The sequence below is a fragment of the Magnolia sinica genome, chromosome 1 (genome assembly GCF_029962835.1).
Source record: "Magnolia sinica isolate HGM2019 chromosome 1, MsV1, whole genome shotgun sequence".
Lineage (NCBI taxonomy): Eukaryota > Viridiplantae > Streptophyta > Magnoliopsida > Magnoliales > Magnoliaceae > Magnolia > Magnolia sinica.
The window spans coordinates 121,855,522-121,881,850 of NC_080573.1; the positions used below are offsets into that span (position 1 = coordinate 121,855,522).

At 40.1% G+C, this 26,329-nt stretch overlaps 1 long non-coding RNA gene across 2 annotated transcripts; it reads left to right on the forward strand.

The window, feature by feature from the left end:
* The first annotated feature begins 12,502 nt into the window (after nt 1-12,502).
* LOC131256412 (uncharacterized) lies at nt 12,503-24,548 on the forward strand. Of its 2 annotated transcripts, none has more exons than XR_009176799.1 (3): nt 12,503-12,661; nt 21,637-21,790; nt 24,227-24,548. It is a non-coding gene; the product is annotated as an uncharacterized LOC131256412 (long non-coding RNA). The 2 variants fall into 2 exon arrangements; XR_009176802.1 differs by having other exon boundaries at nt 12,513-12,666.
* The last annotated feature ends 1,781 nt before the right edge of the window (nt 24,549-26,329 follow it).

Here is a 26,329-nt window from a genome sequence, read left to right on the forward strand (position 1 = left end):
TTGTCCAATAATCTCAGTTGTACAAAATATCACGCATGAGCATGATCAAGCAAATACTCCAAATAATTACCAAAGGTCAGTTATGCAACCAATGGGAAACACGTATAATCCAAATTGGCGTAACCATCTTAATCTTAGTTAGAGGAATGGACCACAAATTAATGCACCTCAAATGTCTCCACAAAACAACTTCTTTAGGGCACCTAACAATGCACCATATGTGCCCCCGCCAAAGCAATCATCTGTGGAGGATGCATTGACCACATTCATGAACTCTCAACTCAAATGAATCAGTCTCTAATCCAATCAAATTAGGAATTAAAGACAGCTGTGGTTAGGATTGAGACTCAACTAAATGCTAAGGAAAAAGGCACTCTTCCTTCTCAATCTGTGTCAAACCCTCAAAACACACATTTCATTGGAGACTCAAATCCAAGTGAGCTACATCATGAACAAGCTAAGGCCATCATTACCTTGAGAAGTGGAAAAGAGGTCGATAACAAGATAATGTAACCAGTAGAAATACCGGAGGATGAGCCACTGTCTCAAAAAAATGATAAACCGACTATGGTTTAAGAGCCGCAACAGCAAAAGGATAAACGGACTAAGTCATATGAGCCTTCAGTTCTGTTCCCATCTAGACTTCGGAATTCAACTATCCCTATGAAATATTAAGAGGTGTTGGATGTGCTCCAAAAGGTTACTGTCAATATTCCTCTACTTGATATCATTAAACAAATTTCATCATATGCTAAATATCTCAAGGACTTGTGCACTGTAAAGAGGAAATTAAATATGCACAAAAAGGCCTTCCTTACTGAGAAAGTGAGTGTTATCATTCAACGAAGGGTTGTACCCAAATACAAAGATCCGAAAAGTCCCACTATTCCTTGTATTATTAGAAATTTTTGAATTGAGCATGCTTTGCTAGATTTGGGTACAAGTGTCAACTTAGTACCTTATTCAGTTTATAAACAAATAGGGTTAGACGTGCTTAAACCAACCACGATTACACTCCAACTCGCTAACTGCTCTATTAAGGTACCAACGGAAATTTTAGAGGACTTGCTAGTCCAAGTGGAGAAATTCTACTTCCCCGTAGATTTTATTGTACTAGACACTGAACCATGTGTAAATGCTAGCGCTCAAGTTCCCATTATTTTAGGCCTCCCATTCTTAGTAACTTCAAATGCAATCATAAATTGCATGAATGGAGTGATAAACTTATCTTTTGGTAACATGACTCTAGAGCTAAATATTTTCAATCTATGTAAGCAGCTCATTAATAATAATGAGATCCATGAGCTGAATTTCATGGACTGCTTGATAGAAGAAGAGGAATTGGAACCTAGTCTGATTGAGAAATTGATTCAAGTCATTGGGGACTTGAAAAATTCTGATTTAGAAAAAGTGTTTGCTGAAATTTTCGATGATAATGAGAGCACTACCATCCAGGACATTGGTATGTACCAATGGAGACTGCGCACTCAAATCCTATCTATCGAGGACTCACTACCTCACCATCACTAACCAATGTTCCAAAGCTTAATTTAAAACCACTACTAAATGAACTTAAGTATGCATACTTAGGTAAAAATAAAACTTATCCTGTGGTGATCTCTTCATTTTTAGAGAAGGATCAAGAGATTAAATTGTTGAAAGTTCTAAGGGACCACAAAGGAGTCTTGGGTTGAACCATTTCTGACATCAAGGGTATAAGCCCTTCCATATGCACTCATCGGATCCACCTTGATGATGACGCCAAATTAATTAGACAACCTCAAAGGTGTCTCAATCCAAACATGATGGAAGTTGTAAAAAATAAAGTTGGAGTTTCAAATCTAGAAAAAATATTTTCCTTGTAGAAATTTAGGAATCAAGTTAGACTAGTGTCACGGAGCACCTAAGGATATTGGATCATAACTATTCTAAATTTTGATTAGGTCTCTGAACTCAAGGATGTAATGGATTAGAAAATTGAGATTCTAATTAACTTCAGACTTAGGGCAAGTATTATTTTGTTTTGGAATTCATATGATGAATGGAGGCATAATTGTATAAATTTTTGAGTGTTGAACTATTTTTCATGTTTTCAATATTTGTGGGTAACATTTCTGAAAACCCTCACGAAACTATAACTTGTCCACTAGGGGAAACCTAGGGGTTTAAAGGCTTGTTGCATATGCTAAATGCAATCAAAATTGCCTTCGAAAGTGGTGTAGTTAGAATTTTATTTTTATTTTAATTTTGTTTCTAGAATTAATTTTATTGTTATTTTTATTTTTCTTCGCTTAATTTGCTCAGGACTAGCAAAATACTGGTTGGGGGTGTGTTGAGACTCAAATATTGCATAATTTTCCCCATTTACATCTTGGTTTTATGAACATGAATCAGCTTAATATTCTAATTTACTCATGTATATGTTGCAAGGTAAATTTAAGAGCTTAGATTGAAAAATGGTGCTTAAAAGCATGGATTTGATACTCAAGAATCACCAAGACAAGGGATGGATCTTAGGAGACCAAGATTGAAGAATTCACATGCCAAAGATCCAAGAAAATCAATTGAGGAATGAAAAGATCGAAGATTTGAAATTAAGAATCCTGAAATCGGCCTGAAAAGTGTATTATGAAGCTTTGAGGTCTATTTTGGAAAACTACACAGCAGGAAATCTATTTTAAACAAACTGTGCATCGAAAAGTCTATTTTGAAAAAATACGTATATTTGATGCAGTTTATAGGATTTTTCAACTTTGTACGCAAATTGGAGTTCCCTACTTATAAATAGGGCTTCCTAGGGAATTCCTAAACATCATTCAAAGCATTCCAAAGTAAGAATTAGGGTTTTTAAAGAGTTTTTAATTTTATTAAAGTTCTATAAGTTATTTTTTTTAGATCTTTTCTATTTGCATTTATTTCTTTCTTCTTGTTTTTTTATTTCTGCAATTTAATTATGTTTTTCTAAGTTCCTTCTAGCCCAGGCTAGAAGGGAAGCACATGGGTTTAATAATTCTTTAAGATTATGATGATTGATTGTTTTAATGATGAGAAGAATGGTGTATGCATGTTATCTATTATTTAGGTTTTATTTTTTATCCTCTTGTGAGATCCATATATTTCCATCATATGAGATCTACATTGATGGATAGGCTTACCCTAGATCAATTAGATTTCCTAGATAGGAGAGGTTCTCAACCTGTTATATTTCTTTGATTTTCATTATCTCATTGATATTGAATTTTTAAAATCACTGACGCTTGACAATATATATCAATGGTGCAAATCTATGAATTTTTTAATATTTTATATCACTTATTAAAATATTTAAATTATTTTATTTTTTGATTAGGCTGACCATAGTACTCAGATCCTAATTGTGTTATCCAAGTCATCATGATTAATTTTGGAACATTAACCTATGTGTGGAACTTTGAAGCTTGGGTGTTATTTTATTCAGTTGAATTACATCCATTCAAAAATCTCAAAATCAAATCATTAGTTTAGTTTTTATTACTTAGTTTGTTTTGCATTTGATTTTTTTTCTTCTCACAATTCATCTCCCTGTGGGATCGACCTTGTATTCACGGAATACTACTTACGAACCTCTACACTTAGAGGCAAGCAATCAAAGACTAAGATAAGCTAACTTGTGGAATAAGTAGCTTATCTTAAGCAACTTAAGAACCAAATACCCCCTAAATGGGTGGTGGGTCAGGCTTGGGTTAGAAAATGCGGGCTTGAGTATGGTATTGTTAGATCCGATTAGGTGCAATTGGGCCAACCCAGTTACAATCAAATGAGATGGTGAAGGCTACAAGGTAATAGTTTGTGGTGGGTTTGGGCCATAATTTAGATCCCTACAGTAAATAGGTTGGGCTCGAGTTTTACCCTAACTTGGGCCAAACCTGAGTCATTGCCACCCCTAAAAGCACCTCACCAGTACAAGAGAAGGTCCACCTTGTGTGATCTAGACCATTGATGCAATGGTTTCACAATGGATGGAGGTTGCCCTATTAGTCTCCCACATTTGAACGTCATTATTCAATGTGAACATGTTAAGGACAACATGGCAATGGTCCTCAAAAGGGGGCCAAAGATAAGATGGATATGATCCTCCCCTCTTACATGTTTTTGGGCATCCCTCATCTACTATGGGAACTATCATATCAACAACCTTAATCATGGCCATGGCCCCACATTGGTAGGACTCTATAATGTTTTGGTCCCCATCAAGACTAGATAAGTCTTGTCCATTTGGCATATATAACTCTTAGTATTTCTTTTCTTAGTGGTAGAGAGTATGGCATGTGCAATGCATATGGAGAGAGTATGATTAGAGTTGGACATTGAGTCGAGTCGGACCTAGGTAAGGTTGACCCGACTTGACCTAGTTTTGAAATAGACCTGACCCAAACTCGACCCGACTCAGTACCAAGTCTAGCATGTTTGACCTGATCTGAAGCTGGGTCTAACCTGGACTTATCTGGACCGAGTCCGACCCAATCACAAGTACCGAGTTGGGTCGAGTCAACACCAAGTTGGGTTGGGTGCAATAGGTATACGTTGTTTGAAATCACAACTCAAAACCTAGGTACAACTACTAGAATTGAAGCCTCTCCATCAGCTACATGGTATCTCAGATCTGAATGGTCAAATCTAGTTTTTTTTTTTTTTTTTTTTAAATGTTCGAGTCAAGTTTCAGATCGAGTTTAGTCAATACCGAGTTGGATTTCGATTGAGTCGGGTCGAGTTACTGGGTGACCCGAACTCAACTCGTTTTGAGTTGGAATTGGATGAAGTCTACGTAGTTCGGATTGACTCACCCACTTGGTTCGGGTCGAGTCAAGTCTAAATGAGTGAAATGAGTCAAGTCTGTCGAGTCAAGTTGTCCCATGCCCAACTCTAAGTAGGATAGAGAGGAAAGTCCTCCAACTATGGATGACCCATCTTCATATTTTCTATGTTGGGCCTACTCAAACTTTAGATTTATTTTGTGACATTCTAACATAAGCTAGGACAGATTGTGGCCATTGCATTTTAGGTTTGGTTTGATTTTTAATGTTAACCACAAATACATTATAAATTTGTAATTATCACCTTTTTAGCCTTTTGATACTGAGGGTGTATTTTTGGGTTGAAAACTGGTCAATTTGAGGACCACACCATGATGTATGTGACATATTTGTATCATTCATATGTTTTACTAAAATATTTTGAGGCATGAGCTGAAAAAGAAATTAAATCCAACACTCAAGTGGGCCACACTGAAGGAAACATTGTCCTTAAAATGTTCACCATTGAAAGTTATTTTCTTCATCAAGCCTACATTGATGTTTATTTGTCATCTAACCTACTCATAAGGTCACACAAACGTGAATAAGTGGAAAACACGTATCAGCTTGATCCAAAACCTCTAAATTCCCTAAGAAGTATTAAACGATGGGCATTTGATTCATCACAAGTTATGTGGTGTGATTGGCCTGAACTCTAGATCTATCTCATTTTTTGGGTCATGCCCTAAATTCAGTTAGTATAATGGATAAATAGTATGGATAAGCCACATACATCACAGTGGGCCCACATTCATTTCGCAACTATTCAAAATTTTTGCATTCAAAAGGTAGGCTGTCAACAATTTTTACAATTTTATTGCAAATTTAATTTAATATTAACAGGAAACTTATTTAAGATTTTAGCCAGTTCATCATATAATAACATATTTAAAATATCCAAAATCATTTATTAATTTGTGATAATAATATTAATTTTTTATTTTTTAGTGAGAGTTTCTTTATGATATACCTGAAGAAACCTCGTACTTTAAAAAATCTCCCCAAAAATTCCCAATAACAGGATTTGAACCTGAGTTCATGAGGCAGGTCAAACTCCTGTAAAGAAAAATGGACGGTTAGAAGTCAACATGTGTGGCATGCTCAATTAGTGTGCTAACCTAATTTTTTATGGCATGTTTTAAAGTGCGCATTACCTGATGAATGGCCCCCAACTATGACACGTGTGCCACTCTCACATGAGAGTCGCCCTCACCTTTCCATTTTCGAAGCTGATGTCACTATCAGCTTCCGTGCAATGCACGAGCAAAAGCTTACGAATTTAGAGGGTTTCTAGAAATCTGGACGAGAGTTTAAAGCGATTCGCGCTAACACAGATACTGAAGAGGTGAATCGCGGCAGACGTTGCTACGAGGCACATGTGTGGGATCCGCAGCATGCGCCACGTGGAAATATCTCGTACCAATCTACTTGTGAAGTGGACCACACGCATCGACGATTTATTTCCTAAGTCTCCATTTTCTTAGATCTAGTGGGACCCACCTGACAGGTGGATAGACCTGACTTATGGGTCCAGCATGGCCCACCTAATTATTGGTCCCGATGTCGCACGAATGTAGTAATTTGGCACGTGTGTTCGATTCAACTTTTATGTATCTTCTTGCGTGAATGGCCGTGCTATTCCAAATTTAAGAACCTTCTTTAATTGTAACGACAGCGGATTTGGTCCGACCCCGGACCCACCAAGATGGTGCGGCCCTTACCGTGGGGCCCACTTTGATGTATGTATTCTATATTTACACTCTCCATCCATTCTTTCACATCATTTTACAGCATGAGCCTCAAAAAATGAAGCAGATCCAATTATTAGGTGGGCCATACCATTCGAAACAGTGATTATTGACTATTAATAGTCCATTTTTTTTAATATCAAGATGATATTTTTTTTTTGCCCTTCATCCAGATTTATGTAATATTATCAGCATGTTGGATTTAGATTAAACATTATAGAAACATTGCAGTGGGCTCTAGGAAGTTTTTAATGGTAGAAAGTTCAATCAACACTGTTTACTAAAGTATGGTCCACCTGAGATTTGGATATTATTCATTTTTTGGATTATACCATTAAATGATCTTTAAAAACTGATGGACGGAATGGATATATAATAAATACATCAAGGTAGGCCCCACGGAAAGGGTCTCACCGTCTTGGGTGAGGCCGGTGCCGCACCTAATCCACTCCCGTTTGTGACCAGTAAATATGATACGAGTAGATTGATTATACCCACGCCTTCATTGATATATACACCCATTTTTCTGTTCTTTTGGTATCACAGTAGTACAACTTTGTACCATCATGTTAACAAAAGTAAAAGACAGATTGTTCGCCGCGCACCTGCCAACTTGGTATCCAGGCCACTCATTGTACGGGCCAACGGTGAAAATTCATTGATTGGCCCAAAAACCATGCTGGTCCACACATCAAGCGACTCTCGACGTTGTACTACTATTACAAGTGCATGATAGCGGATCTTACATGGTCCATCCTCTCATGATGGGCACATTGACTTTGTAGATCTTGAGTGGGCCTATCATGAAATGATGGGCCATTTGAGGAAAATATTCTATTAGTACATCCAACCTAATCTTCAAGGCACCACACCCAACGAACGGCATGGATCTTTCACACGTATAGAACATTGTCACATGTGCCACGAATCCCCTGCTAAATTGTCTTAAGCACATATCTGTAATATATAATCATGATTTCCTTTTCATTAGTCACTAACAGCCCTCCAGAGAAATCATTTTTCTTCCATCTTCTCTACCATGTATTCTCTTCTCGGCTCTCATTGTGTGGTTTTAGCTACTGTCATGGTGGTCTCCGGCACTGTCATTCTCTTGGCGTTACGTCGGCAAAAGGCAATCTCCACCACCCAATTCGCCATAGATCGAAATTCCAAAGATAAATCACACGATCTACGTTCTTGTATCTCTTCTGGTAAGTGCTTTTTCATGGTTTTTCGGTTTTAAGACTCTGACAAATGACTCGTCTGAGTCGACTCGGACTTGGTTGGCTGTGATACAGTTCAACACTGCAAGTCATAAATGAAGATAGGGGTGACTTGGAACGGCTAGGTTGAGTAACCCTCTCAAGACCGAGTTATTACAGAATTGGACGAGTCACTCCGACTCGGGACCGAACGAGTTGGTCTGAGTCGCCGAGTCATAGAACCATGCATATAACATCCCCGTCTGGTATTTGGTTTTTTTTTTCTCAATTTTCATCACTTTGTTTTTATAGATGATAAGAGAAGAGAGAAAACGAAGCCAAAGAAGAAAAAGGTGCGATTTGCGGATGTTGTGGTTGAGTCGAGCATTGATGATAATAATTCAACTTGATATTACAGCGCCGGTTGAATCCCCGGCGGCCTTGTGTAATGGAAGTCTTGATGAGCGATTACGACGAATGGCCTGTTAATAACTCATGTTAATATGTAAAATGCTACTTTCACTAGCTAATTGTACTTATATCTACTATACATGTTGTAAGCAACGTTTGGCCAATTTCACCGGATGGCATGGTGACTTTGCCAATGCAAATGTCTATGGTGACCCGATGTGATGGATTTTGATTGGACCATATGTCACTCTAAAAGATAATTTAGATACATACTCCACTTACAGTGTGTTTGGTCTGCGAAATTAAATGGTATTGAATTGTATTAGATGGGATTAACATCATTATTACATAATGATTGCATGTATGAAAAAATCATCGTATTATAGCCATTCAATCCCATGTTTGGAATAAAAATTTTCTATGGGAAAATACCAGATTAAGCAAAATTATGTTTGGTAGAGCAAGAAATTATAATCAATGGACCAAATTCAAAATGGATGACATTTACTTGTACACATACATAACCATAATGTCATGTGTAAACAGTTTATATAAATGGATGGCATGGATAAACGCATGCATCAATGTGGGGCCTATATGTGTAGTGGATTTCAAAATTTACGAAAATCCTGCATGGGACCAAATGCAATTCTACAATACTAAATGCAATTCCATTCTACCTAATCCCAACCTTTCCTATCCTCTCCAAATGTTTGGATGGAATTGCATAAGATCAAATGCAATTATATCCCACCTAATCCCATCTAATGCCCCAGGCCAAACGCCCCCTTAACAACTTTCAAATATGCTTTGTGTGAGACTCATTTTTTACAGCGGTAGCATAATCAAATCCTGCCATATTAGTTCATCATAGATGCTGGTGTTTGTTGGGAAAAAAAATATGACAAGTCCTTGAGTCGGCTTGAGAGTCAGAAAAGTCAGTGAAGCGATGGCTCGGACTCGTCGGGCGTCGAGTCCGAGTAAAGCCCAAAGTCCATAAAATGCTGGATAGAGAGACGTAACTCAGATTGTGAGGCGTTTAGCCCGACCGTGGCCTGAATGTCCTGGGCTATAAAGCGAAACCCCTAAGGAAGGAAGTGCACCTAAATGTTCAATCAAAAACATCACAGAGGAAAGCCTAAACCGACCTATGATCAGTCGGCCCTAGAGCTGCCCGAACTTTAGTCCGACCCATAAATTGAGTTGGCCAATAGAGTGGGTGGAGATTAACTGTAAAACTTATCTCAGCATGACCGTGTTGAAGAGATAAGAGTCAGCCGAGCTATATCGCTCCATATCCGAAAGTTACCTAGTAAAACTCTAGATCTCTATTTAAGATTTTCGGGAGATAAGGCTAAGATTTTAGATATGGAGCAATATAGCTTTCGGATTTTCGAGAGATAAGGCTAAGATTTTCGGAAGATAAAGCTAAGTTACCTAGTAAAACTCTAGATCTCTCAATCCAGGAATACGAAGGATTACGGATTCCAGGAGATTGAGAGCTACTCTAATTGCGAAAGCCCTGTAAGGTACAATACCATTATAAATATAAAGACCTTTATTCTAAGACCCTGATTCTAAGTTAAGCATCGGAGGTCCCCTGGTAAAGCCAGGGTTACCTTTCTCCTTCTTCCTGTACAGGTCCAAGGACCACAAAAGGGGGCGAGCCGAAAACAATATTAACAATGTTAGTAGGGTCATCATGCAATTTATATTCAATTTCACCTCCACAATTAGTCATGTAAGGAGCAAAACCGATATGGAAAATGAGATATTTGTGGCTCTTCAACCAAAATACATTTTACTCCTTTCTTTTAAAAAAATAAAAATAATGTGAGACATCCAATGAGTTGTCAATACATGCTAGGATCCCCGAAGGAGAGCACATTGATCTTATATCCGTGCAAATTCTTTCCCATAGGAAAAGCAGCGGGTTGATTATCCAAGTAACCGCGATCCTTAAGACATGGAGGGCATATCTGTGCTAATTTAAGAAAATGCATCTCAATGCCTAAGAAGTTACAATACCTCAAAAATTTTCATGCTCATGCATGACATAAGTGCTTATTCTCAATTCTAACTTTTTATTTTTTATTATTTTTATTCTTTTACACACCCCCACACACTCACGTCCCAGTGGAATTTCACCACCCAATGGGTACTTGAACCTTTGACCGGGTCTTGAAACTCTAGAAAGCCTACCACCGAAACTCTTATCAAAAAGTGACACTGGGACTTGGGTCCACGTACCCTCAAACACCACGTATTGACCTTTGAGGGTCTTTACATCATTATTATATACTTGATTCTGAATGAAAGGAAAAAAACTAAATATCAGCTTGATCTAAAAATTTTATGGCCTACAAATGATATTCAATGGTCATTAAACACTGTTTTATGTGGTGTGGTACACCTATAACTTGTATCTGCTTCATTTTTGGGACCACGGCCTACAACAATCTGAAAAAACAGACAAACGGCGTGGATATACCATGCATACATCGAGGTGGCCCCCCTACGGTTAGGGTCTCACCCAAGTTGGCACTCCCATGGCTACTCATGCTCTATACAATCCGGATGGCGCCGAATAAGTACCATCACATGTTTCGTATAATTTATTTTTTATTTCACAATATAGATTTTTCATTTTCATTTTTATTTTTAATTTTTTAATATTGATCACCTGTAGCTGGTGGACCGCCCCATACGAAACTATGAATGGTTTAAATGTGACCTGCAGATGGTCTAATTACAGCATAGTCACGTGGCCCTCCTGATGAGAGGTCCGGCCTGATTTTTGCACCAGCCAATCTTGATCGTGAGGTCTACCTTCTGCACGGATGGGATGTCCAACACCCTACAAACTAGCACGTGAGACGGGTTGTATGTTACGCTGGTAGCAGGTGATCGTTCTGCTCATCTCTCACGTTTCAGGCAGGTTGAGCCGGTCTCGTTCAAGCCCGCGGGCCTAATGACCTGAGTCGCTGCCCAGCCCAGATCTGGCAGACCCGTTAAAATGGATTGCGATAATTTCATGACCTGCCTGAAAAAATAAAAAATAAAATTTAACCTCACGTGGATGATGCGCACGTGCATGATATCCTAGCCAGTCATCAGGCCCTGTCCACTGCGAAGATTACAGCCATACGTTTTACATCCAACGGTCGGTCGTCTAGTCGTATCTAATAATATGTTTGTGCATGCGTCGCCTACTATCAAACACGCGTGCGGGACGTGAGAGCATATGCATGTGGCATTTCCCAACCGTGTTTGGGTGTGGGCAGATCTAGATGTCACCAAGTTCTATGCCCCTAATGTATGTGTTATATTCGCGCCGTCCATTCATTTTTGAGGGATCATTTTAAGTTATGGGCCCAAAAATAACGCTGATTCAAATCTTAGGTGTACCACATCACATAAAGCACTGGACCGTTGAAACCTTCTTAGGGCCACCATGATGTTTATTTGCCGTCAAACGTGATGATGGGAAAACACAAATATCAGCTAGATCCAAAGTGGCCCCAAGGTCCGGGAGAGGGGAAAAAAAAAAACACGTGTGAAGTTGAGGAGGATATAGGAATGGATTAAAAATCAATCTGAGGGTACTTCCGTCTTTTACGAGAATGGCGGAGGTTTTTGCCGCAAAACGCACCTAAACGGCTTGGATTTACCCAGAGCGGATTTGGTCCGGTCCGGGCAACACGATCGTGAGGCCCACCTTGATATATGTGTTGTATATCCACACCGTCTATACGTTTTTCCAGCTCATTTTACAAAGCGGGCCCAAAAAAAAAAGCAGATCCAACTCTCAGGTGGACCACAACACAGGAATCAGTGGTGACCGAACGCCCACCATTAAAAACTTTCTAGGCCCACCGTAAATTTTTTAAAAATTTTCCATCCAACCTGTCCATGAAAGTCACCGAGCCTGGATGAAGGTAAAACACAAATATTAGCTCGATTCAAAACTTTTGTGGCCCACGAGAAGTTTTTAACGGTGAATCACCACTGTTCGTTTCCTACGGTGTGTTACACTTGAGATTTGGATTTACCTTTTTTTTTTTCTCAAAATGAGTGATGGCCAGCATAGATATCAAATGAGTCCGGATCCTCTGTTATCAGGTCAATAGAGAATTCCTGATACCCTAATTCCCATTGGTCCACGTCACCACTCATTAAAAAAATAAAAATAAATAAAAAACGGTTTCGGACGCCAAACCATTAGGGTAACAGGAATTCTCTGTTGACATGATAACAGAGGATCCTGACTCATATCAAATACACACAAAGGTGGGCCCCACGGTCCCGGCCTGACCAAACTCGGTGTTACCACGACCTGACCGAAGCCCCTCCCTAATTTACCCCCGCTTCCTCTCACCTCAAACCCTACTCTGTGTCTCTCTGTCTCGATCACACACTCACCCTCTCTCTCGGCTCTCGACCAAACGCGAAGAAGAAGAGGAAGATAGTAAGGTTTTTATTTTATTTATTTTGTTTATATGGATTTTTATTTCTTTTATTCCTCTGATTTTGGGGTTACGTCCCATCCATCTTGGACCCATCATAACCCTTCTATCAGTTACCATCAAATAGATGGTTACGATGCATTTGAGGGATTAAATGATCCCATATGTGGTCTGGAAATAGACGGTTAAGAAAAGGAATAGGGCAATCGTCCAGGCTGAAACTGGAAGAAGGACAGAAATCGGTATGCTAGGATCTCCTTATTTTGAAATTTTTTATTTTTTGGAATAGTGTATTCATGATGCGGCCCACCAAATTAACGGTATGGATCAACGAACCATGGGGCCAACTTCGACATGTATAATCGGTCATGTGATGAATGCATATACGGTGGGGCCCATAGATCAACTGTTGATTAAGCCCCCACGTTATGGGCCGCCTATCTCGACTGTCTATTATACTCCAACCGAATGGTCCTAACAATCAACGAATGGAACTATCTTCTGTCGACTATCTTATCAATCTATTACCATTTGTTTTTTAATGGAGCCTACGAAGAGTGGGTTTGGTCAAATGAATGGTGAAAAGTGGGTCAGGCCAAATGGACGGTATGGATTAATGATATGGATTGATGGGGACATACCTTCAATTAACTTGTTCATTTTAATCAACTTATGTCATAGACTATTACATAGCGCCTGTGAGAGTTTACTGCCCTCATTGCTAATCCCAAGCTTAGATAAAAGAGGGTTGCGTCAGGCTGGCAATAGGCACGAAGCTTTTGCCATAGCTTTCGTTTGGAATCTTGACAATACAATATCAAACTGAAGGGCTATTTTATAGGATAGCTATAAGAGCAGCGTGGCAAAATGAAGAAAGATATAATTAGAAATGAATGTTTTTGAGGGAACTTAGGAGTAGCACCAATAGATAATAGGATGAGAGAAAGTACACTTAGATTGTTTGGTCATGTCCAATGGAGGTCAAGAGTTGTGTTGCTTAGAAGAAGTGAGTTGGTGCAAGTGAAGGTAGTTAGAAAAGACTCGATAACTACGGTCTAATTGAAGTTATGGCCCTTGCTAGTGCAGTGAGCTAATGACGCAGAACAATCAATCCCTTACCCCGAGTGTGCCTTTGCTTCACATATGCCACCCCACTTGAGCTCGGTGTGAAAATGCCCCTACATTAATCATCTTCGATGAGGAGTCTCGAACACGAGACACCCCATTCTGATACTACTTTTGACGCATGACAACTAACACTTGCTCTAAAAGCTCGAATTGATGGTGTGGCAAATCAATCCCTTTGTCTCATAACCCAAGTCAAACCTTAGGCCGAATCCCCCCCCTGTGGGCCCCACTTCACATGGGTCTCGCCTCACACGAGCCATGTGAGGGCCCTCCTCACATGGGCCACCTATCCTGATTGTGCCCTCGCTTCACATATGCCACTCCACCTGAGTCCGGTGTGAAAATGCCCCTGCATTAGCTTAGTTGTAGTGCATGTTTTACCTACAAAAAAGATGATGCATGTTTTTTAGGTCATTCACAGTCCTAAGAGGACGTTTGTCAAGCAAAGTTGTGACGTTACAAGTTATCCATAGACACGTTATTAAGATTAGTTATCAATGGATATGTTATTGTGACTAGTTGATCTGTTCCTTATTTGTCAAACACCTTGGATAGGGAGCAATGATGAATTGTGGCACATGCGGGCGCTTAATATGGATGGTGGCACATTGATGTGTGCACATTTTTTGAGTGCTTGAAGATTGATGAGGTACTTGTATACATGTGGGGTGCTTAAACTTGGATGGTCCTAGACGTTATACATTTGGAACATCTTATGCACATGCATAGATGAGACCGTGTACATGTGGGGTGCTTAAACTTGGATGGTCTTAGACATGATACATTTGGAACATCTAATGCATGTGCACAGATGAGACTGTTTGTCGTATTCACTAAACTATGACAAGTAATTCCACCACTTAGCAAGGACAACCAACCTTGCTTTAACAGTCATATGTCTTGACTATTTGTTCTCAAGTGCTTGGGTTCTTATGTATAGATAGTTTTGACAAATCATAGACAAGTATTTTTGTCCTAAATACTTGTTAGTGACACACTTTGCTTGAATCTAAACGGCTCATTAATGTTTATCAGCTTCCCAACCCCTATCATGACACATCCTTAGATTTGTGGTACAATAGGAGACACCTACAGTGTTGCCACTCGCATCTAAAGTTATTGGCAAGCATGCTATCAAATACATGTAGCATGAGCATAGAACAAATATCTAGTGGTTCCTATCGGGGAAGAGGGCTATCTCAAAAACTAGAATGGTTAGATGATCTTGTCCATTAACTCTAGGACTTTTGAGGATCACGAATGATGGTTGGAAAATTCCAACCAATGATCAACATCCAGTTGGCAATATCTCTATGATAAGCAATAAAGATCGTATAATGGTTGCTATGATTTGGTTTATGGACCATCAATGGTATTGTTGAACAAATGAGCAATCCAGATCTTCTAGGCATGTTCTCTGAAATAGATGTAGAGTAATTGATATATATACGCTTGTTGATTAACAAGCAATCAGAACAAAAATATTTATTTATGGTTTGTCAACCCTATTTATGCATTAGATTTTAGGAACCGAAAGAGACAAATGATCCAAATGTATGACCGTTAAAGTAAGGATTAGTGGTCTTTACTAAAGAGGTGTAACTACTTGTCGCGAATTCGGTGCACATGAGGAGCACTCCCATTCATGCACATGCATCACATGTTCTAAATGTGTCACGTGCAATTGTTCAAGTTCAAGTACCCTACATGTGCACATGTGCTACCATCAATCTTGAAGCACCAATAAAATGTGGCACATGTGTCAAATGTACACATGCACATGTATCAATGTGCGGCCAATGCCATCTAATATTAAGCATCCCACATGTGCCACAATCCATTTTCAGTCTCTATTGGTGTTTGACAAATAAGGAACGGAACAACTAGTCACGACAACATGTCCATGAACAACTAGTCCCAATAGCATGTCTGTGGATACCCTGATGTGACATAACTTTGCTTGAATCCAGACAACCCCTAAGTGTTTTGCTTTTACCTATTCAATTTCGACCTAAACCTGATCCAAAGCCTGGGTCCATTAAATTTCATGGGTACTTGATCTAGTCGGATTGGGCTTGGGACCTCAAATGTCGTACTGATGTCTACACCCGATCCCCTTAGGTCTGGGTATGGGCACATTGTACACCAAAACCAGCCCAAATCCAATATGTTGATGAACACTGAAGCTCTCACGCATGTGAGACCATATGTATGAGCGACCTCTGACCTACAAACTGGTATACTCCAATCCAGCAAGTGCACTTCGCAATTTCCCTAGTTCCCAATTTTTCTGGCTTCCTCTAGATAAATCGAAATCATTTTAGGAATAATTTCTTTGAACACTTTCATCTCCAAACAAGTTCTATTCCCTCCATCCTTCTTCCAAATCTCATTTCCTACATATGTTTTTGTTTCAGTTTACATCATTATATGTTGAATCCAAGGTTTTGAATACTTTTTTGTTTTAGTAAAGCTCTTGCCTTTTCTTTTTTTTTTTTAACACTCGCACTCACACCCCACACACACCCATGCACTCACACTACAGTGGGATTTCACCACAATGGGCACTCGAACCCATAACCTCATGTTGAAACTCTTGTCAATCCCAACTTTGAATGATTTTGTTCTTCCTATTTCCGAAATTTCTTGATTAAACCCTAGGGGTTTGTGGACCTCAAGCAAGGTTTTTAAGAACAAAACAATCTTAGGTTTCTCATTGGCTTCAATCATATTCTGACATTCCACATGAATTTATTACGCAGGATATTAATTAGTCTTATGGTGCTTTCGGATGCTCGATTGAACTGGATTGCAGTCTGTTCTGTCGTTATAGGGGAAGGAAATGAATAGCAAGCATGGTTTTGTTTTAGTTCGTAATGACAGTTAGACCCTAACTGTGATTCTGTCTGTTACAAGGACTTGAAATGATACTAGTCACAATTTGGGGGTGGTCGCCCCTCATTATAGAGGGAGTTGGGCTGGCCCTATTTGGCCATTACTCCTTAGGGCCTGTTTAGATAGAGCGAACCAGAAGGTGGAAATGGATTACCTAGGTAAAACTAAGCTGATAGATTCCATAGGTAAAACATCTTGCTTTCTGCTTCCCTTCCACCTGTTTGGTTTGCACTTTGCTGGAACATTTGCTCTGGAAATGTATTTTCCTTTCAATTTCATTTCTTTGGATTGTCATACAAAAGTGTGGAAATCCAACCCAAATTGTTATGGTGCTCCACAACAATCATTACATGTACATACAAACCCATACTACACATCAATAATATTTAAATGCCATCCAATCCATTCATTGATGTGCCTCATCAGGATGAAAAAATTACCCAAAAATCACAGTATTCCAAAACCTAGGTGGGCCATAACACATGAAATTAAAGATTTTAGGAATAATTTTATGAAGTGGCCCACCTGAGTGTTGAATCAGCCAGATTTTTGGGATTAAGGCCAAACAAGGGGTGGTGTACCTGATGCATAGGGTGGATTTCACGCAAGTTGTTTCCCACATGTTACAAAAAGTAACCCCAGTAGGTACCTAGGTACGGGAGCGTTTTCCATTTTACAATTGAAGAGATTTAAATGATGTGATGTTGTTTTCATTCCAAAAGGTGGAAAGGAAAACACATTTACATGGTTGGTTTGCACTCCCAATCAGGTGAGACTGTCCCATCAGGGAACACTATTTTCATTGCCATCAAGGATAGCCCTTTTCACCCTACCTAAACAGGCCCTTGTTTATTGAGTTGATATGTTGCACTTCAATGCCTTTGTGAATCCAAAGTACTTTTGTTTGGAGACCAAATGAGGCTTTTCAAAGAAGTTGGGGGAATCCTCTTTTTTTATTAGTTGGATGATCTGTCATCATCCTCTTTCCCTTCTTCCTTTCATAAAATTTTCCAGTTACCCTTGAATTGTGAATCCAAATTCCAAACCCACCTTAACATGCTAGCCACAATTCTGTATTTCCGATTCACTACACTTCAGTTTGCAAGATAAAATGAACTTAAAGATGATTTACACTTTCAATATTCCATTTATAAAATGTGATATCATTAGACGTACACCACTCAGATCTGGTCCAGTGGGAGCAAGTTTGGTAATGTATTTCCCTTCAATCCATATCGTCAAGCCGGTTTTCTCCACACCTCTTCCTGAGATCAATTGCTTCTCTACTGCCAACCCTGTCACAGGCCAATGGATTGAAGGGAAATACATTACCGAACCTGCTCCCACTGGACCAGATCCGAGTGGTGTACGTTATACGGAATGGTGTCATCGCAACAACCTTCATATCGCATGGGATGCTTGCTCTTGTGATGAATGTTATGATGATGGCATGGAAGATGAGTCTAGCAAATCCAATTCCTTCCAAGCACAGCTCCAGTGTCGGTATGAGGCAGGAGACCCTGAAGTCGGTCTTCTTGGTGAATCCTCTGGCAAATTTGACTACTATGTCCTTTACCCTAAGAAAAAACCAACCACTGCTTCTCCTCCCACTTGTAAACCCTCACCTCCTCCTTCAAAACCTCCATCACCGACATCTCCTCCATGTACTGTTTCATGCCCTAAACCACAATCTCCATCACCCAAGCCACCTCAAATCCGGCCACAGCCACTTCTTATGCCATACTACTAAAAGGCCTTGTCCCATCTTCGATGTTCCCACTCTGTCCCTTAAAAGCCTCATCCAATCTCCTCTCCACCTATGGTATGCGCTTATGAGCCAGCAGCTGACCCTCAGTTCCCTGCCACAGGCGATTTTGACCACCCAACAGAGCGTACTCGTCATGTTTGGAAAATTAATGACCCTCTTGGTCTTCAAGCAGATGGTACTCCCAAACATGTCTCTGCTGCTGAAGCAGCTCTTAATTGGCAAGCTGAGAACGTCGCACAGCAGAATCGTGCCTTGCAAAAAATCCTGCACAACCAGCAACAGCTCGCTGCTACTGTTCACAAGCAAAGTCCGGTTATTCCAATGCTTGAAGCTCGTGTTGCTGCAGTTGAAAAGGAACTGTTCACCATTGCCACATCAGTTCGTGATTCCAATCTTCTCCTGCAGAAAGAAATGGAAAGGAAAAATGTAAAGGCTCAGCTTTATTCTCTCAAAAATCCACCTCGCCCTGCTTTCTGTATATATGAAGATAATCCATTATTCCCTTGACCTAACCCAGCTCCTCTTCCTACTCCACCTCCCTTACCATGGATGCCTTCCTCTGTCCCAATTGTCCCATGGGCCACTCCTACTCCTTCTTACAGTCAAAGTTTATCCCAATCTCCTCAACCTTCAGCCTCACAATCTTTTCGACCTACTACTCAACCTACCCAGCCTCCTCCACAGGCCTTATAGCCTTCCATTCCTTCCACCTCAAACGGCAAACAACTTATTGATTCAGATCATCTGTTCACTTATGATCCGATTGCCTGTCTTCCTTCTGAAGAATACATGCCTCAAGAGCCTTTGAACCCTATTGCCTCCTTCCTTCGAAGTCGAGCATTAGTTCCGACTGGTGAAGTTTGTGTTTCAGGTGATTCCTCTCAGTCTGATAATGTTGATTTAGAGGTCCCTGATCAACTTATTCAGCAGCCTACTCCACAGCCTCAGGCTCTCCTCATGATCCTCATGTTGATGAAGCTGCTAGTGATGTTGATGAAGACAGGCCTCCTCCACCCCATGCTCCTCGTATGGTTATTCCAGAAAATGATAACAAGAAGTTCTTCGCTCTGGATGATATTCCACTGCATGAATGGGAACAGCGTTTTATGGACATTTATGCATGGATGAAAGCAGAAATGCATTCCCCCGGAGCTACAACCAGACATACTTGTGAGAAAGTCGTTGCATGATTCAGTGGTACACTACGAGAATGGTGGAATATGCTTGGTGACTATCGCCAACTCCAACTTCTGCAAGAAAACAGCATTGAAGCCTTTGTTAGCCTCCTTTATCTCGAGTTCATTGGTGATTCAACCTCCTACGCTCGCACAGATAGAGAAGAATTCTTACAAATGAAAGTCTGCTCATTCGAGAAAGCTGATTTGGATAGACATTATGCCAAGATGTCTAAACGATTTTATATCATTGGTGGAAAAGACAAAGCGAATCTCAAGCAAGTTTATCTCAATTCTCTCCCAGATCCTCTTGGTGATGAGACTACCAAACTTCTTGAGCAAAGAAATCTTCCACTCCATGCAGCTACTCTCGGCCAGATTCATCAGACTTCCCTACAAGCAGTTCAAAAACTATGCAACCAGCATAAATTCTTAAAGCGTGCAGAAAAGATGAATACTCATCTTGGTTCAGCTTGTGACAAGCCGTATCTCTCCATCAAATGCAAAGACAAGAAGTCTTGTGATTGTCTATTTAAGAAAAAGAAGCGTCATTTTCACAAGAAGCGTTACTTCCATGATGGTGATTCACGTCCTCGCAGAAGAAAGTTCAAGAAAAAGCGTGTATGGAAATTCCTCAAAAAGAAACCTTTCCGTCGCAAGACTACGGACAAGTGTTTCATTTGCAATAAAAAGGGGCACTTTTCAAAACAGTGTCCTAAACGCCATGTTGCTTAATTGTCATTGGTGTAGAAACCCATTAACATAGCAACTTCTTCAATCCCTTGCTGCATGTAAGCAGTAGGAATTTCTTATTGCTTCTTTGAGAAGTGCACATGGATCATTCCAGTGGGTGCAGTGATGTCCCTTGACGACCTTGCCGGTTCTTTCCTTATTGTTCCTTCTTTCTTTTTTCTTTTTTTCATTTGTGTGGCAGTATCTATTATTATCAGTTTAATATCTGATGCTGTGATGCATGGTCCATTGGGATTTGGGCCACATGATATTAACATGCGTTGCCGCACTTGCATTGCAGCATTGTTGTCAAATGCGATCGCATATGTGCATACTGTGGATCGAATCGCGTATCCCATAATGGCAGATGCGATCCTGGCAAGTATGCCATGGCATACTTTTATATGTGGCCAATATGCGATCGCATATTTCCTAATAATCAAAGTGGAAGCAATTTTTTAATTTTTAATTTTTTCAATTTGGAGAACTTTTGCCTATAAATAGACACTCATATCCCCTCCACTTTCACTATTCTCTACTCCAAAGCTCTAAATCTCTTACTCTTTCTCTCTACAATTACTTCAAGTATGTTTATTTTTTGTATTTTATGAGTTGTGCTTACTTTTTGTAAATTAAGTTGTAAGTGATAACTTGTAAGTTGTTTCAAGTTATCCATTTATCAGTAAAATTTCTTTGCTCGAAGTTTATAATAATTAGTTAATGTAGCTTGATTGTTTCGTTAAAATTTATATAATGTAATATAAGTAATTAAATATATAACTTAATGAAACACTCAAATTTTAATGAAATAAGTAAAATAACTCAATCCAATCATGTGTACTAATTAGGCAAGTTTTTTCTATTTTTTTAGATTTTTTCATTTTTTAAAATTTTTTTCCTTTTTAAATTTTTTATTATTTTATAAAAAATATGCCATGGCATATGCAATTGTGCGATCGCATATGCGAACAGCATATGTTGATCACATATGCGATTTGACAACATTGCATTGCAATACTGCATGGCCCAGGGTGCACCTCTAAAAGGAAAAATAGTTGGCCCTCACACATTGTCCTTGGGTTGCACAACTGCACGGGCCTGGCACACCCCTATAAAAAGGAAAACAATATATCTTCTAACAGTCATCAGCTTGAACAATTATATTTCTAGTTTTGCTCATGAGTTTCTGGCACTGCTGCTTTGATTGATTACTCATCATGTTCATTTCTTATCATTGTGCTTGGAAAGCTTGCAATTTGCTGACTTTGATCTCAAACAGCCATGAAGGTGAGGTCATCAGTGAAGAAGCTATGCGAGTTCTGTAGAACAGTTAAACGTCGTGGGAGAGTCTACATCTTATGTACTGCCAATCCCAAGCACAAGCAACGGCAAGGCATATCGACGTTCGCTTATGAAGGCCCACTGCCTCCTGCGTAAGTATTTCTGATCATCTCTGTGCGTGTGTGCATGCGTGAACTGGGTACTGCTTCTGGTTATGTTCTAATATGAAACTGATCAAAATAGAAACAACACATAGCAATGGTACAAGTAGGGTCCCCTTTTTGGTTACCCATGTCATTAAAGCAAATGTTTACACGTAATGGGGAAAGTATGGGCCCAGTCGAATGGTTAGGATTTGATGATAGATTTGTGTGTTATCTCTGATCCACAAAAGGGCCACCATACCATATTCAAGTTTGGATCACCAAAAGGTGAGTCCATCATGTAAGTCTGTTGCACAGAGCAAATTGTTGGTTTAAACATTATATATTTGGCTTGCTGTGATGTCTGTTGTTTAGTTGATGTCTCTGTTTGAGACTCTTTTATTGTATCTTTTATTTTCGTCTTTAATAAAGTTTGCAGTTATCCATTCAAAAAGTACAGTATTTATTTATTTTATTGTGAAAGATAACTAGGATTTTATTAAAAAAGAAAGAAGGAAAACAAAAGGACAGCGCTGAACCGCAGAGGTGGCGACCCAGCTAAATCCCCCAAAAAAGAAGATTACATCCCTTGATCTTATTAATGGTGGAGGCCCATTCAATAATGAACATTTTAACCATTTGGGACATGCCCTCCACTGGCTTACTGACCCCTCTAAAGCATCTCGCATTGCTTTTTTCCCACACTGCCCACCATACAGCAAGCAAGGAGATTTCCCAAAGGATCCTCCTTTCTTTTCCTAAGCACACACCATGCCATGCTTTCAATAACTCGCTGGCTGACCTTGGGAATGCCCACACCACTTTGAAACAAGATAATATGTCCCTCCAAATCAAACCAATGAAGCGGCAATGGACGAAGAGATGATTAACTGTTTCCTCATCCCCACATAAGCAAATATTAGGAAGAATCATCGCTCTTTTTCGCAGATTATCAACAGTCAACACTTTCTTCCTACCAACCAATCAACCAAGGGCTGCTGTCTTAGGGGGAACTTGATAGTGCCAAACATGTTGAGTTAGTGCCTTGTTTCCTGTCATGGGAGCTTGGCTAAGAAAGGTGTAGAAGGATCAGACTGAAAATTCACCAGATTTATCATGTCTCCAAACCATCCTATCCAAAGAGGAAGAATCCAGGAGGCACAAATGAATATGATTCAGGAGAGCTACAGAATCTTCTACCTCATCACGGAGATTTTGCCTGCGAGGAGGGTTCCACACCACCTGTTCCCCTAAATAGGAAAAACAATCTGAAACTGCAATGGAAGGATTCGGGGCAAGGCGGAATATTCGGTTGAATTCAGATTTCTGAGGATAATCTCCTATCCACACATCTTCCCAAATTTGAACTCTCTCCGTTCCCAACTGAGAACCCGATCCCTTCCAAAAATGTCAATTTTGCTGACATCACACCTTTCCATAAAGTGGAAGCTCTATAATAAGATGAGTCCCTCGTCCACCAACCCAACTTTCGGAGCACCCATACTTCAAAAAACACAGTATATTTGCCTAAATCTCAAGAAAAAAGGGTATTTGCCTGTCTTTTCATTGGCAAGTTTGGGCTTGAGCCAGACCCCAACAATGTACAAAAAGTAAAGGATTTCCACAATGGTAGCGTGCCAATAAGGCTGTAATTAGGGGTGTACATCAAGTCGAACCGAGTCGAGCTGGCCTCAGCTCGACTCGGCTCGGCCACTAGCTGACATCAGCTCGAACTCGGCTCGGCTCAGTTCGGTCAGCAGCTTGGGCCAGTTTGAGCCAAGATCGAGCCAAGTTCGCTATTGCAGCATTTTCACAAACACCTGGACTGCACGTTCAAAATCTCACTGTATTTGAGACAGCAGCAATGGTTTACAGGTATTTTATTAAACACCTTCTAAGCAACATAAAAATCAAGAAAAAGAGGTTGTTGGTTTCATATACATACCTTCCTTGCCACCAGCTACACTTCTTTGAGTCATTTCATCAAACGCTTGGTGAGCAACATCAATATCAAAGTAACCGAGTCACCGAACTGGTTCGATCCGAGTTCGATTTGAGTTGGGTTCGATCCGATTCGAGTCGAGCTGGGGCTAGCTCGAACTCATTTTCGAGCTCAAAAAATCAGCTCGACTCAGCTCGAATTCAGCTTCGAACCGAGTCGAATTGAGCTTTTTCGAGTCGAGTCGAGCAAGCTTGGTTCGTGTACACCTCTAGCTGTAATGGGCCAGGCTGAGGCTTATCCAAACCCGTCCCATGGGCTAGATTCCCAAGGCATATTTGATTATGTTAATTCTTATAACTCCATGATTGACTTAAAAAATTAAAACCTGAACAAGCCAACATTGGTTTTGGCCAGCCTCTGACTGTTGTCCAATGTGATCGTTCTATAATGGCTGTTGAGGAGTGCATCCTTTTGGTGATCATGTTTGTGGATGTTGATTGCAGGTCCTCTGAGGTCAGCACCAAGCAAGAGCCACTGCCGAGCAGTAGCTGGCGTGTGGGTCTAGCATCTCTTCTACCCAAACAGGATAAATAGGCCTAAAACACAACTTGAATTGCTACTGTCCTATTGCAGATTATGAGGTTAGTTCCTCGGATTCTGTCATTTGGGTTGTCATTATCTCGAGCTTTGGCAATCATTTGCTCTTCCCCTCTTTTAACAGTAAAAACGATGTGTAGTAGACTTGTGTAAGCATCTGTTGTCTCAATGCATGCATACATCATCTTCTGATGCTTATAATCAATATTTTCTTTTGAATGATTCTTATTGAGTGGTGTTTGTCTGGAAATTGTTCTCCCATTATCACCATCTATGAATCTTCTGGATTTACTTCAATCCAGCCAAACCTGCCCTGCATGGGGTAATCTTTTTGAAATTTAGAACCACCGAGTTTGTTTTTGTAATAGAAGCATGGTTTTAAGACTTGGACAAGCCTGATGTGACTCTTTATAGTTGTCTCAGACGAGCCTGATTTGATTCATCCAAGTTGACTTGGACTCGCAAGGACGTGACCACAATTCAGCCACAAATAGGACAAGACCCAACTCTACTCAGGACCAAACGAGTCGGACTGAGTCACTCAGTCTTTGACAATGTTTAGAAGTAGCTTGAGGGGAAGTTTCTATGGGCAGGAATAATAGAAGTAGCTTGAGGGGAAGTTTCTATGGGCAGACTTATTCTCATATTGATTATCAGAAAACTCAGAGTGACTTGGAACTCGGCCAATTGCCAATTGCACCCATCACCACTGTACATGTCAATGGCAGTGGAGGTTATAGGAACTGTAATCCTTGTGCCCCTGCCATGGGTGGGCCATTGCAGAAATCATGGCTATGCTAATTGTCCAGTTGGTAGCATGCATGAGAATGATCAAGGCTCTGTTTCATCATGGCCTTCCATGTCAGACCTGGGGACGGAGTAGATTGTGACCGTGTTTATTAGCCATGTTAGGTTCCTTAAGTCCACACGCATGCATAACTGAACCTACTATGTACCGCCACATCTGTCAATGTGACTTACAATATCCAAGCTGTCCTTTGGGTGGGTCACACTATATAGATGCCCTGACCTAAAAATCCGCTGCCCCATCATCAGGTGGTCACAACGTGCCAAACAAAATTTGATGGTGAAGTTTCCCAAAGTTTCCATTTGTTAAGTATGCACCAAATGGACTGTCCTGATATTACTGGGACATGTACAGGGTGGGACCCACTTGATGGACAGTGCGGACATTTAATGGGTAGTGAAGGCTTGTAGTTAGTAAGAGTATCCCGTCCTCTGGGAATGACAGGGTGCTGGGCATTGTTTAACACTGCCCATGCCAAGCCCTCCATGTTGTACGCATGGTGTGGTCCTCAAATCTGAACTGTCTGAATAGTGTTAACCACTGTGAATTGGTTATTTCGCTGAAATCATATGCTCATACGATTCCAACTCTGATTTATGGACACTTGTTTCTTGAATTTTGACCTGTGTGCAGATTTTCCGTTTCACTGTCTAATAGATGCCCACAGACTTCCAGTTAGAATCATACCTGGACTTTTTTCCCTTCTTTTTGGTTTTTGGTTTTTGGTTATGATCCATCAACGTCGGGCCCAACTAGTTGGTTGGTTTGGAGTTGACGTTCATGCTACCTCCTGAGTACTGGTGCATGTCCTCTTTCGTGTCAGTAAGGAAACTAGGAAGTCCATCCTCTAGAATTCTAGATTCCAGACAATCTTACCATAGAAAACTGGATCCGTGGACCGTGGCTGCCTCGTCCAGCGCATGGCGCATGGCTAGTTATTCTGCATTAGACAAAAATTGGCACAGCAGAAGTTTGAAAAATTCATTCGGTGGAGACAAAAAAAATACAGTTAAAATTTTGGCTATGTTTACCTATTAGTTACATATAATCACACCATGAAGGAAAAAAGAAAAAGTATAATTGTTTTTTTCTTTTCTCAATAATTTCTAACTATGATGTATTTTTGGTCATTGCTTTCTAGCAAATCAGTAGGAGTAGATTATAAGAATGGGTGATTAAAGATTTAGCGCATGTTTTGCAG